The following is a 15172-nucleotide window of genomic DNA, read 5'->3' as shown; positions in this document are numbered from 1 at the left end:
AAAACTTTGACACATGGCATCACTTTGAAGTTTCAAAATTTGAAACATGAATTGATTGAAAATCGAATTTGGAGTTGATTTTTGAATTGAGAATTGAACTTAGAACTCAAATTTTGAAATTGAATTTGGAATTTAAAATTGAAATTGAAAATCAAAATTTAGAATTAAAATTGGAAATTAAAATTGAACTTTGAATCTAAAATTGAAGAATTGAATTCTGAAATCGAAAATGTAATTGAATTTGAAAATTAGTTTGAAAATTAAAAATTGAAATTGAATTTGAAAATTAGTTTGAAAATTAAAAATTGAAATTGAATTTGAAATTAAAATTAAAATTGAAATTAAAATTAAAATTGAAATTGAAAATTTGAAAATGAAATTGAAAATTAGAATTGGAAATTCAAAAATAAAATTCAAAACTTAATTTGAAATAAAATTGAGAATTAAGAGTTGAAATTTGAAAATAGAAAATTTGAATTTGAAATGAAAATGAAATACGAAATTTGGAATAGAAAATTGAATTTAAAACTTTGAAATTGAAATGAAATTCAAAGTTGAAATTTGAAATTCGAAAATAGAAAGTTAGAATTGAAAATAAAAATAAAAAATTGGAATTTGAAAATAAATATTTAAAATAGGATTTGAAATTGAATAAAATAAAAAATGAAATTGAAAGATAACTTTGAATTTGATAATGGAAATTAAAAATGAATTTGAAAATTTGTCTTTAAAATTCATTTTAAAAGTCATTTAGAAATTTAAAAATGACTTGAAATAATTTAAAAAATGATGCAATTCTATCTTAAAATAATGAATCTGCTATTTTTTTTAAATCATTTGAATTTTATAGAGAATTTATACTTTATGGAATTAAAACAAGATTAATTTCCATATATTCATGATTAGGGCCATAAATATACTTTAAATTAATCTTTATTTAAAATTCTAATAAAAAAAAGGAAAAGATTTTGTGCTTTTATATAATTAAAATAAGATTTATTTTTAATGTATGTACGATTAGGGCCATAAATACATTTTAAATTAAGTTTTATTTCAATTCAAATAAAAAAAAAAGAGAATTATTTATGAAAGATATGATGATTTTCTAAAATGATCTTAAAGTGTAGGATGGTTTTTTTTTAATAAAGAATAATAACTCTAAGTATTATTCATATTTCGACTAGGGCCATAAATACAAATTTTACTTAGTTTTATTTATTTATTATTAAATAGTGCATGTGTCATTCGTGTTTTCATAGTGTATTTAAGAAAAATAGAAAAAATGCAACAAGTTAAATTAAAGTTAAAAATTAAACTAATATGGTCATTCATTCTAAACTAAGCATAAAATAAATTTTTTATTAATAGAATTATTACAACCTTTTAATTAATTACAATAAATTAAAAGAAATAAAAAATGCTGCAAAATGAGCAAACATATTAGAAATATAGGCATTTATGGATTTTTTAATTATTGAAAAATTGAAGAAAAAATCCAAATTAGCCTTTTATGCCCCTAAAAAATGGAAAAATCAAAATAAAATGGAAATGATGCATGGTCTTTGAAAAAATATTTTGAAAATATGTTTTAGAGTTTTATATTTTTGAAATTGGGGTTTAAAATATATAAATCCCTTTTAAAACTAGAATTCAAAATGAATTTAACCTTGAAATTTAAGTTTTAATGAAAATACATTGAAAATGATTGAAATAAAAAACAAATAAACTTCAAAAATTGTTCAAAATAAAGTTAAGGCATTCTAGGTTGATAAAAGATATTTTCAATTCATGAAATCCATGAATTGTATTTGATAATTGAATTTAAAATGGTTAAAATGGCCAATTTAACTTCATTTTAACAAGACAATGCTTTTTACAAAATTGATTTCGAAAAATATGATGGATGAAGGGCCAAATGACAATAGAATTTTATAAAAATTTTTGTGAATAAGATAAACTTAAAATTAAAGAAAATATTTTTTACAGATTTTGAAAATAAGTTTTCATTAGAGAGGACTCATCTAAACAATTTGAAAAGTAATGGTTAATGATGCAAAATGACATGGTTTCGATTTTTTATCAGAATTAAACATGAGAATTCTATAAAAAATTTTGAAAATTTATAGAGATAAACTAGACATGCAGATGAGAAAGTTACAATTTACAGATCTAGAAAATAGTCTCCCATTTGGGAGATCCAATCTAATGCAATTGACCAAAAACCTGTAAAAGCGTGTGAAAGAAAATTGATAGGGTTCTGTTTTTTTATCCGAATGATAGATGAAAAGTTGATAAAAGTTTATTAAAATTGGCACGAATAAACTAAAAATTCTAAGGAGAAAACTCCTTTTTACAATTTGAAAAATGATCTCTCATTAAAGAGATATGATTGCAACAAGTTGGTCTTGGGTTTGAGCAATGCCTGAGATTGCAAACATATAGAGTCTTGACTTAAAATGCAAATAAAATAAAAAAAAACTTCATAGAAATAAATGCAAATTTACTGAGATGAACTAGACATTCAGACGACTAAAATCTTTTTTACATATCTCACAAATGATATCCCAATAGGGAGATATGACTCTGACAAAATGGGCTAAAAACGAAACCCTAAAAGTGACACAATATAATAAAAATACAGTTTTTAACTAAAATCGGGCATGCAATCACCGTAAAAATTAATGAAAATCAACATGAACAAACTAAACTAAATGATAGAGACATTTTTTTTTACAGATTTGAAAGATCATCTCTGGTTGGAGAGAAATTACTCCAACAAGTTGGTCCAATTTGAGGAAAAATTCGGATGACCCAAAATGATAGGGTCTGAATCCTGGTTTTTTTGAGGGATCAAACCAACTCAGAATGATCTGCTTTTTGGTGGAGATACCAAAAACATATGAATAAAGATGTGGTAACAAAATTAGATCAAAATAATATCTAAATATATATGAATTAATGAGATAAAAAATACACCAGAATGAAAAATAGCATCTAAACATGATTGAGTATAATAAAACCTCATTAATGAATTGATCCAAGGATCAAACATGAGATCTATCATTTTAAATAATGAAAGATGATGAAAATGATGCAGAAAACAAAATCAAAACATCTAAGAATGGAAATGAAAGCATTAGGGCATAAATTGAAATTGATTTAGCCCATTGAATATGGGATTTGAGCTATTGAAGATCAAATTCCAATTCCAAATGGCTAGAATGAAAATGCATAAAGTAAATATCAAATTGAATGGATCAAAATTATAAAATGAAAATTAACATATAACTAAGATAGATCCACATTATTATCTTTTGAAATTAGCAAGAAATTGAAAAAAAGAAAAGATCTAATTGCAAAAATAAAAAACTGTAAAAGAGAGAAAAAAAGAAATAAAAAAGGGGAAGGACTTACCTTTGACTGAAGAGGGGGTCTTCTTCTCCCTATTTGAACCAATCTCAAGGAGAAAGAAAGGAGAGAGAGGAGAAGAGAAAGAGAGAATTCTTTTTTATTTTCTCAATTTCTCAAATTTTTAACTTATGAAAGGAGAGATCATAAGGGGTTTGTTTATAGCTTGAAATGGGGGCATTTTGGGCATCAAATTTTAAGATATTTTTTCAAAGTTGGCGCCAACCCCATGTAGGTATTTTCATTTTTTTGAAATGGGCAAATTTGTCATTTTGTTAAAAAATGCACATGTGGCACCCCTTTTGCAAGTAGGTGCCCATGTGGGTCTTTTTGAAAATTCTCAAATGGGTAAAAGGGGAAATTTGGCAAAACTTTGACATATCGCATCACTTTGCAAAGTGATGCCCATGTGTGTTTTTAAAGGTAAAAGGGATTTTTTAAAGTAGCTTCAAAAATTATTTTTATTTAATTTCAAAAATATTAAGTGGTGCCCCTTCTTTTAAAAATGCATTTTTGATTTTTTATTTTAAAATCAAAATGAAAAGTGAAATAAAATATGAGAAATAAAAGGAGAATTTGGAAACAATTGGATTAAAAAATCCAATTTCTATTTTTGAAATCCAAATTTGGGTAAAAGCGGATCGAGATTGAATTTTAAATTTTTTTGCAAAAATATTGAATTTGCATTTGAAATTCAAAGATAATTTTGAAATTGGGATAAAATTTGGATTTTGATTTTGAATTTGAAATCCCCAAATTGATTTTGAATTTGAAATCCCCATATTGATTTTAAATAGAAATTGGATCTGAATCCATTTTGATATTTCAAAATCCAAGCTGAATTTTGAACTGGACATAGGGTATTTTTTAAAATATTTTTATAAAATAATGGATTTGAATTTTAAATTTTAAGAATTAATTTTAAAATTAGGATAAAAATTGAATTTTTAAAGAGGATATGGATTCGAGTTTTTGAAAAAGATTGGATCTGGATCTCAATTTGAAGGAAATTGGTTTAAAATGTGAATCGAACCAAGAGTATGGATTTCTGAAGAATTGAAAATGGAAAAACCCCAAATTCACAATGAAAATTGGGATTTTTGGACTTAGATCTTGGTCCATCTCAGAAAATGAAATTGGATCTTGGATCAGAATCAGAATCCAAGAAGTGGAATGGAATCTCAGATGTTAGATTAATCTGAGTTCATAAATTGATTTAATTAACCTTCTAAACAGATCAGAAGGTAGATCCATACTGAAATAGATTCGAAATGATTTAATTGGATCCTGGATATCTGAAGGGATATTCTAGGTTAAATGAATAATTTGGACTATGGATATGGATTTCTGAATGAATCAGATGAAGAATCCATGTCCGGGATAAAAATTTGGACACTAGATCCAACATTGAATCCAATATCCGAATTGAATTGGATTGGATTTCAGATATTGATAAGATATTAGATAAATGAATTGATCCGAGTCTGAATTTGGAGCTTGCCTCAGTTAAAAAATTATCGAAAATGATGTTCTGAAGAAATTTTTATTTTTTTATTTTTGTCCTGCAGGGGTAGAAACACGGTATAAAATTGGTCTGAACTAATTTAAACTGGATATGATCAAAATAAACTAAATCAGGAGCCAGTTATACTCAGGTGAACTAAACTCGAAGCTAAAACACTAGCTCAACCAGCTGGAGTCAGCTTGATTTGGACTGAATCGAGCTCAAACGAGCTAAAATGAGCTCAAATAAGCTGAAACAAAGGTCTGAGTGACTTTGAACTGGAACTGAGTTATTCAAATATCTGATGAACTTAGATTAGACTCACTGGGATGGGATCTAATGGATTTGACTGGTTCAGGGACAATCTGGTTAAGATTCGAGCTAAAATGAGCTTATTTCGCCCGAAATGAGCTAAATTAGCTGAAATGAACTGACACAACTCGTCATGAGATCAGGGAGCTAGAAATATCAGACATTCAAACTATTCTAAATTTAAAAATGAGCTTGACTAGGCCTAACTGATGAAAGGTATAAGGGTGACCTAGAGGTAAAATGGTAGTTTTATTGTCAAAACGGGGTGAATTGGTCTCTAGACATAAATAAACGTAGGGGTGAAACTTGACACTGTCCTGCAGGGAATTGGAATTTGTGAAATGAAGGTGTCCAAAATGGACCTGAAAATTTTGGGGTGTTTACACACTGTTACAGTGCAGTGGATCTGGTTCTGTCATGCTGTCAAATCCAGAACCATATAATCAGGTTTTAACCAGATTTTGGATCTGTCCCAGACAGAACTAGATTGAGCTTACCTAGATCCGATCCAGAGACTCAGAGGTATTCAGATTTGGGTTATGAGACCCGTAACTTCATACCCGGATCCAACCCTGTAGTCGTTATGGGTTGGTACGGGTCGACTGATTTGGATCCGAACAGTAGCCCTATCCAAAAGAACACAGTGGATCGGGTATGGATCCAGAACCCAGATCGATTTTCACAAACCCGACATGAATCCAAAATCAAAATGGGTCTAGGTCGCAAGGGTCTTGGGTCTCTTACCCAAGAACTGGATCTGATCCAAAGAATCTTTATGGATCGATACAAGTAAGTCGGATTCAGATCCAATTACGGACCCGATCCTGATCTAAAGCTACATGGGTATGGGTTTCTCAAAATATTGGATCCCTCACCCAAACATAGACCCGATCCAATTGAACCTTATGGATCAGTATGGTGGGGCGGGTCCATATCCAAATATGGACCGACCCAAAACTTTTAAACCCTCTTTTTACGGATTAGGGTTTTAGAAACCCTTAACCCTTTCTGAATTTTTCTCTTCCCTCCTGAAAAGATCATCGTCTCCCCCCCTTTCAAAACCACATCACTGGAAGAGGTCGCCAACGACTTTTATTGAAGATGAAAAAGGGGGGTGGTAACCTTCACCCTGTTCTGGCCGACCACTAAAAGAACGATGGAAATCTTTCACGATCTGGCCATGACAGGGAAACCAGAATAGGCGGTGACCGAGAGCCGGTGACCCGATCGGCTGGCTGCCTTCACCATGGCCGTCAGTCGATGGTGGTCCCAAAAAGCCCCTTTACAGAAGGAGAAAAATCCAGCCGGTGACCGTAAGTTCTTTTGATTTGGGTGTTTCGAGAAACAACCTACATAACACTGGGCATTCCCAAAACTGGCATAATATCGTCCAACACGATAACGCATTTCCCTTCGCAAACCCAATAGAGTCATTTTTTTTTAAGGAGGGAGACGCTGACACTGTGCAGATGAACGAAGACCAGTCTGCCAGAAGAACGCAGCATCAGAGGGGCATAGAAACACAGTAATGTGCAGCGGAATGGGTTATGGGCCCATAACCCCATGTTTGGGGGTTACTCTGCGCATAATAAGTTCAAAGAAAGTGTACATGAAGAAGCCATTTTCGTTCGACGGTGGCCGATGTTGTCTCGCAGAATAAAAGAAGCAGGGTAAGATTCACTCCTCAGCTGGACTGCAACCCTCCAATGAGCGTAGGCACCTTCAACAATCAGTGAGTAGGATCCTTTTTTCTCTTTTGTAAAAAACTCAGAAAAAAATAATTTCTTGATTTTTCTCTTGATCCGAGTTTGTTATTGACAACCGATTTTATAGCCTTGGTTGGGGAACAATTAAGATAATTGTTCCCTCTAATCTTTAGTGTTTATCGGAAGGGACACCTTTTTGAGGAGTCTCGGACGTGAGTAACTAGCACACAACGTGGGTTACTCCAACAACTTTGACATGTCCTAAACATCAAATGCCTCTTTAAAAACCTGAACCCATGGAACTTTGCGTCCTACTTGCTTGGTTGTTGACTCTAATGAACTATAATAGGCTGGCATTGCACTTGCTTGCTCAGGCTTGCTCCTAAGCAGAGAAGAGTGGTCACTCTACTCACATAAGTTTTGACTTTTCTTTTGATATTTACACAAAGAAACCGCCTCAAAGAACAGAGACCTAGTCGCGCTGGCTCTACTTGCCATACTTATGGTCACTATCTTGACAACGTAAAACTTGATGAGTTTACCCCTTGCCCTTGGAGAGTCGTGATGCTTTAGTTTGTGCAAGAAGTGATGCCCATGAGATTTGAACTTAGGCCACCTGCCTAGAGGCCTAGGCCCCATCCCACTACGCCAAACCCCTTTGGGGCTCACATAAGTCTGACTTGAGTCTCTGATGATGAAGCAATCAAAGAACTATCTTCGGTTCATAATTGTCCTACATCTAAAGGTAATAATAGGAAGGAGGCTTTCCCTTTGAGGCCAGTAGGAGGTTCACAATTGTCCTACATCTAAAGGCTTTCAAGTTGGGATTCATACGATGCGGATCCATAACAGCTAAATGCATGGGGATTTGAACCTGAATCAGATCCCGAAGAGCTAAAAGTGCAAAACCACCATCATAGATCCGACCAATTTGCATCCCTAGGTTCAAGTCCAACATCATCCCATTGTTTCATAGACTGCCGATAAAAGGTGCAAATGGACCTGGTTGGATGGATCTTCAATCTGAATCTGATACTTTTTGTTTGGATACAAGCATTCAGGTAAGATCTGACTTAGTATGAAGATTAAATTCAGTTTCCATTAGAGTTTGCTCCGACTTGTACTAATATTTTTTATTGGATCTGGGTTTGGATTTTAATCAAATCAAATCCATTTATTACTTTTTTATGTATAAACCTTTTGTTTCCAAAATTGTTTTTTGGCAGGTGTGGTATTACCATATGAATTTTGGATTTGGTCTCAAGGCTTTTCACACCCGTTCTTCATTCAGGGGAGGAAGAAAAAAGATCTATATGGTTATGTTTGTTTCAAGTTTGAACCAAATCTGGATTTAGGCCAACTCCCCAAATCTTGGATTTTATTTGGACCAAATATGACTTGGCTTAGGTGTCACAAGTTCTAAACCCACAGATGTCGTCCCTTGTTGTAAGGTGAAAGTTGGGTGTACTGAACTCTCCAGTAGGTAGGGGAACCTCAAGGGTTTTACCAACCAGAGGTCAACCAATGTCAATGTGGGGCAACGTCGCAAGTTCGAAACCCATGGGTGTGCATGCCTTGTCGCAACCTCGCAAGGCCAAACCTGATGTATGAGCAAAGTGGTTTTCCTTATTATTAAAAAAGAAAAGAAAAGAAAAGAAAAGAAAAGAAAATACTTTTTTTGCACTTTAGGTTTCACCCATATAGGTAAATTCATATACATTAATGTTTTAACTGTAATGACTACAAATGTCACAATGATTAGGTGAGGGTTGGTCACCCAACCCATCTACACTACTAGCACACATTGCCACTGTATGCTGAGGGAGGATCAGGTGCAATGTGATTGTACACTTTTAACTCACCATCTTTGGAATACAACCTGTCAGTTGTAAGGTTTAACAGCAGATGATTGGTGATCAGGTGCAGCAGTACATTAGAATTCTCACTCTGAGAGGAGTGTCGACAGTCTGGGTATGACCCAGTCCCAACCCATACTGAATATGATAGGATCCAGATTTTCAAACAAACAAAGAGGTGAAGTTAATAGTTCAGTGTGGATCTATAATGTCTGATTAATATATGAAGTCATCATCGGCTTGGGTCTTACTCAACATTAGATTAAGGTCTCTAATCTTTTAATGTCAAAACATATATAAAATTGTTATTTTCATGGGTTTGATCTAGATTTGCTTATATCATCCTTAAGGACTGGGGTATGGTTGTGCTCATGGCAGGTCCTTTCAGACCCAGACCTGGACTCACATTATCAATGGGTCGAGTTTCTGTTGGGGCACTTGACTTGACCTGAAAACGATCAACGGGTATGCCCAAATGTTGTTTGGGTGGTCCGAACCCGACTTGGGAAGCAAATTAAATATTTCTTAGATTATGAGTAAAATGAAACTGATTAAATCCAATCCATGATGGAGTTTTTGAATTTTTTGGCTGTTCTGGATCCTATGTCAGTTTGTAACAATAGCTTTTAGAGGTGGGCGAAGTAAGGCAGGGTGGTTGTAGGGCCCTAAAGAGGGTTTTTCTCGCTTCGGTGAGGGTTTCTTGTAAAAAAAAATAATAATAATAATAATTGTAAATATATTTTGCATATATTTTATATTATAAAATTAAGATGGATGAAATGTCTGACTTGCAAGCAATACTTTTGGAGTTCATCTTATTGGTTACAAGTTTGAAACAATTAAGTATATATTTCACGTCACCTTGTGTTCAGACGTTACAAGTTAAAATCCTATTGGTATGGTTGTAGGGGTCTGCCTAACCCCAGTTTGCCTATAAAAAAAAAGTATTTTATAAAATGAGCAGTTTGAGCTTGGTCATAGTGACAAACATTTAAAACGATAATTTCTTGTAAAATTTTTAAAAAACTTATTTTATCAAGTTTTTATTGGCAAAATCTTTGATAAAATAAAATATTAAATAATTTATAAAAAATAAAAAAAAAACTAAAAATCAAATGAAAACAAATTGATTACACAATTAAATTTTACACAGAGAAAATTTAAACCCTATTTTCAATTCTAAAAAACACATCTAGAAAGTATCAACTTTCTATCATCAGATAACAACCATCAAGCAACAAACATGAAATATGTAGGAAGGATCAACTATAAACCATCAAACATCAATGTTTCAGACAATGAGTCCAGAACAGTCAGTGATGCAACATTACTCTTGTTTGGGTTTGCAAAGTTACTCTTGTTTGGGTTACTGTATACATTATAATTGTATTTGTTACTAGGGTGGAAGCAACAAATTAAGTGAGAACTTCAAAGTGTTAGAGAACAAATTAGACTATGATTTGAAATAATTGTATTTATATAAACATATTACTCTGGTTTGGGGGCTATTGTATGTTATCATTGTAAAATTTTACTTTTGCAAGTCAAACTGACCTTTGAAAAAGATTTTGAAAATAACTCGCATCTGTTTTAAAATGCAGGATAATTTCGAAGAATAAGACTCGCCCGTCGGTACGAGGTTCAACCGTTCCTGGTGCCATAACCAGGGGTAATCGAACCAAAGATCAATCATGTGCTCTGCTTTGCTCAACTTGTATAAATTGATGTTCTATTTCTTAAATGAACAAAGAATCAGACATGTGCTATGATTTTCAAAAAAATATTGATTGAAAACATGATGTATACTTAAAATATTGGAAAATACTTAAAAAAATGACACTTTGAAAATCATGAATCATATTGAAAAATACTCTTGAAGAAAAGAAAAATTGACTTCTAAAGAAATCCTGATGTTTTAAGAAAACGAATTTCTTAAGAAGAACCAGGTGACTTTAAGAAAATTGTTTTTTCTAAGATTGAACCCCTGAATTGATCAAAAGGATGGGCGTGTAGCCCTGTAAAATTCTTTTCATGATGCAATCTAATGTAGATGATACATGAATGCAATTTGAGAAAGTATTTTCTGAAGAATTTTTGAGAAATCATTGATAAAAGAATTTTTGTGCCTTAATTATAGAATTTAGATGAAATAAACTCAATACATAATCCTGACTATGGCCACGAATATGCATTGAATATACCTCATTTGATTCTAAAAAGGAAAAATACTTGAAAAAGTTTTGAAAATATGCAATGGTTTTTTAAGATAGCCTAAGAGTGTAGGCCATTTGTGGCTTAAAAGAAGATGATAAATCTGGATATTGTTCGTATTCTGACTATGGCTATAAATATAAACTCAATCGAGTTTATTAACTCCTTATAAGCTAGTGTATATGTTATTAGTGTAGTTCATTGTGAATTAGAATATGCATGAATCATCATTCATTACATGAATCATATTATGAAAGAATAAACTATATGCAATGCAGCCTAAGGTAAGTAGGAAATTAAATTCTTATTCTATATTTATAATTTAATTTACATCAATAATTCAATTAAGATAAAGAAAAAAAATAAAAAAAATACAATCTTGAGTGTCCCTACAAAACTAGAAAACTTGTTAGTGAAGATATGTCGACTTTTCAGGATTTATTCAGTAATATCTATAAATTATTGGATTTATCTGGATATAAGCCTTTTTCCATGCTTCCCTGAGATAAACATAATAAAAGATGATGTAAAATTAAATAAATAATAAAAATAAAAAACTTTGAAATTTAGAATTTTGGGAAAATAACCAAATGCCCCTAAAAACAATACTATGGCCTTGAAATCAAGATTTTCAGAACAGATTTTTTGTAAAACTTTAAATTCAATGGTCAAAAGAATTCAAATCAATACCAAATCAGGTGTGGAGCACCCTAGCATGATTATGACACGATCAAATTCTAAAAATATAAAACTTTTTATGAAAAAATCAGAATATCATAAAACATCATTTTTTGCCCGTGTTTCAGTTAATTTGGGACTCCGCGGACATCCTGTTTTCATGATTTAATCAAATAATGTATAAAATGAATTCTAAAATTAAAAAAAATCGACATGGATACTTCTAATAACCCTAAAATTAAAGTATAGTCAAAAAATATATTTTTGGTATTATTTTGATATAAAAACTAAATAAAAACATAAAAATATACAATTTTGCTTGTGGACACGTATCTGTCACAGTGTCAGTCCCAAATCAGGCATCAAACAACAATGAAAAATAGTAAAATTTTACATGGAAAAACTAGACATTTATATAAAAATATTCTTTTTTACAGATCATAAAAAGCATCTCCGATTGGGGAGATATCATTCCGTCAATATGCACTTGATTCCGACGAATGCATAACGGCCCCCAAAAAGATAGTTCTGATTTTGGTTTAAATAAAAATAGCAAACAAAGTTTAAACATTATAAAAAATCTTACTGACAAAACTAGACATGCTGCTAAATCCATGATTTTTTACAGATCATCAATCGGATCTTCAGTTAGGGAAATATGATTCACGCAAGTTGAACTAGGGCTTAAACGATATATAACAATCACTGTGAAACAAATTCTAATTTATGACAGATAAAAAATAACAAACGATAATAGAAAATTTTAAAAATTTCACAATATTTACTAGATACCATAACAAACACACTGCAACTTATAGATCATCAATCGGATCTTCGATGAGAGAGATATCACCTCGACAAGTCGTTCTCGATTCTACATAGTATTTTCATGGTACAAGAATTAGAGTTCGGTTTCTGATTTTTTTAACAGGGTTACAAAACTCAAAATAATCTAAAATTTTTATGGAAAGTAACTAACGTATGCACGATTTAACCCTAAAAAATCAGAATTTATTGACAAAAAAATACACATAAAATAATGTTGTTCTCGCATGCCCAAAATCAAGAACGCATATTATCACTAAAGCACACGAATAAACCTAATTTATGCATGTAAAAATCATTAAAAAATATAAATAAGGTAACGAATCATGATTTGATGCTTGGACATATAAAATAAACATTAATATGATGAAGTAAATAAAAAAATCAGATAAAGCATGGTTAAAATTTGATTTAGCCATTTGAAAGAAGGATTCGATCCATGGAGGGATCAAATCTCATCTCTTCTTTGGCATAATCGTAAAAAATAATATTCCAAGTTATTTCAATGGATTAAAAATGTGAAAATCACCCTCACTCAGCCTTAGATCATCTTCTTGGATTGCCTTTCACGATTCTTGAGTGGAAACAAAGCTAAAACTCAATCTCAAGTAGGACGACAATGGCTAAAATAGCAAATAAAGCATTAAAACCAATAAAAATAACGATAAAAACTAGAAGAAATCTCACCTTGGAGGAGATACAACAATGAAGGAAGGAGAGACCGCTAGAGGAGAGAGAGGGAGCAAAAAGAAGAAGAGGAAAAGATGAGGGGGTCGACCCCCCTATGCCCCTTTTATAAAAAAATTTAGAACTCTTAATTAAAGAGTTTTCTTTTTCTAAAACCCCGCTTAGTTGAATTAATTAGGGGGGGGGGTCCAGTTGGGTTTGATTTTTCAACCTTCTTAATTAGACTCTAATTAACCTAATTGAGTTCTAATTAAACTTTTAAAATATCTCAAATGTGGCGCCACCTAGGTGGGCCCATATTTGGTTTTTTAAAACTCTAAAAAAATAAATTTAAAAACACTAAAGTGAAAATGGATTTTTAAAATCAATTTGACTCTTTTAAACTTCTAACCTAACTAGAACATTGACTAATCCTAAGCTAACCAAAATATTTTCAAATGTGGCGCCACCTAGTGTGAGCCCCACTTGTTTTTCAGAAAACGATTTTAAAAACTTAAAAATAAAGGGGTTAAAAACAAGATTTTCAAAAAGAGTTTGAAACAAAGGGTAAAAATCAAAATTCTAAATCCTCTAGAGTCCTAGATGAATAAAAAATCTCTCGAATGTAGCGCCAGGTATGTGGGTCTCGTATCTGAGTTTTTGAACAAGTTAAAATAAAGATTAAAAAAAAAGTTTTTAAAACAGATGAAAATAAAAGTAAAGGATAAAATTCGAGAAAATTAGAGTCCTAAAAATTTGAAACTCTTAAATTTGGTTTTTAAAAGACAAACAAAGAGATTTTGAAAGATCGTTTCAGAGATTAGTAAGAATGAACAAAAATACGAAACCAGGATTAGAGTCCTAATTAACTGAGACTCTAGAATAAAGTCCCAAAATTTTGAAACTCTTAAAATTGACTTTGTTTTTGAAAAACAAGTGAAATAAAAGTAAAAAAAGGAAATCAGACTAGAGTTCTGGACCGACTAAAACTCTGGGGCAGAGTCCTAAAATTTTGAAACTCTAGAATAAAGTCTTAAAATTTTGAAATTTGATTGTTTGAATGATAAATGAAGAAACTTTTGAAAGATTTTCTCAAAATGAAGTCAAGGCTAGAGTCCTAATCCAACTGAAACTCTGGAACATAGTTCTGATTCGACTAAAACTCTAAAATTTTGACTTCTTTTGAAAGATTTTCTTGAAAGCAGGTAAAAATAACAATGAGAGAGAGAGTTCTAATCCGATGGAAACTCTTGTGATAGAGTCCTAATTCAACTGAAACTCTAAAATTTTGGTTTCTTTTGAAAGATTTTCTTGAAAATGGGTAAAAATATGAGTAAAATGTATAGTTTTAATCCGACCGAAACTCTATGATAGAGTCCTAGTCCGACTGAAACTCTGATTAGTCACAGTTGGGTTTGATTTTTCAACCTTCCTAATTAGACTCTAATTAACCTAATTGAGTTCTAATTAAACTTTTAAAATATCCCAAATGTGGCGCCACCTAGGTGGGCCCACATTTGGTTTTTTAAAACTCTAAAAAAATAAAGTTAAAAACACTAAAGTGAAAATGGTTTTTTAAAATCAATTTAACTCTTTTAAACTTCTAACCTAACTAGAACATTGAATAATCCTAAGCTAACCAAAATATTTTCAAATGTGGCGCCACCTAGTGTGGGCCCCACTTGTTTTTCAGAAAACGATTTTAAAAACTTAAAAATAAAGGGGTTAAAAATAAGATTTTCAAAAAGGGTTTGAAACAAAAGGTAAAAATCAAAATTCTAAATCCTCTAGAGTCCTAGATGAATAAAAAATCTCTCGAATGTAGCGCCAGGTATGTGGGTCTCGTATCTGAGTTTTTGAACAAGTTAAAATAAAGATTAAAAAAAAGTTTTTAAAACAAATGAGAATAAAAGTAAAGGATAAAATTCGAGAAAATTAGAGTCCTAAGTTTTTGAAACTCTTAAATTTGGTTTTTAAAAGACAAACAAAGAGATTTTGAAAGATCT

This window comes from Nuphar pumila, chromosome 4 (assembly GCF_984573655.1).
Source record: "Nuphar pumila chromosome 4, dmNupPumi1.hap1.1, whole genome shotgun sequence".
Lineage (NCBI taxonomy): Eukaryota > Viridiplantae > Streptophyta > Magnoliopsida > Nymphaeales > Nymphaeaceae > Nuphar > Nuphar pumila.
This window is presented reverse-complemented; position numbering follows the sequence as displayed.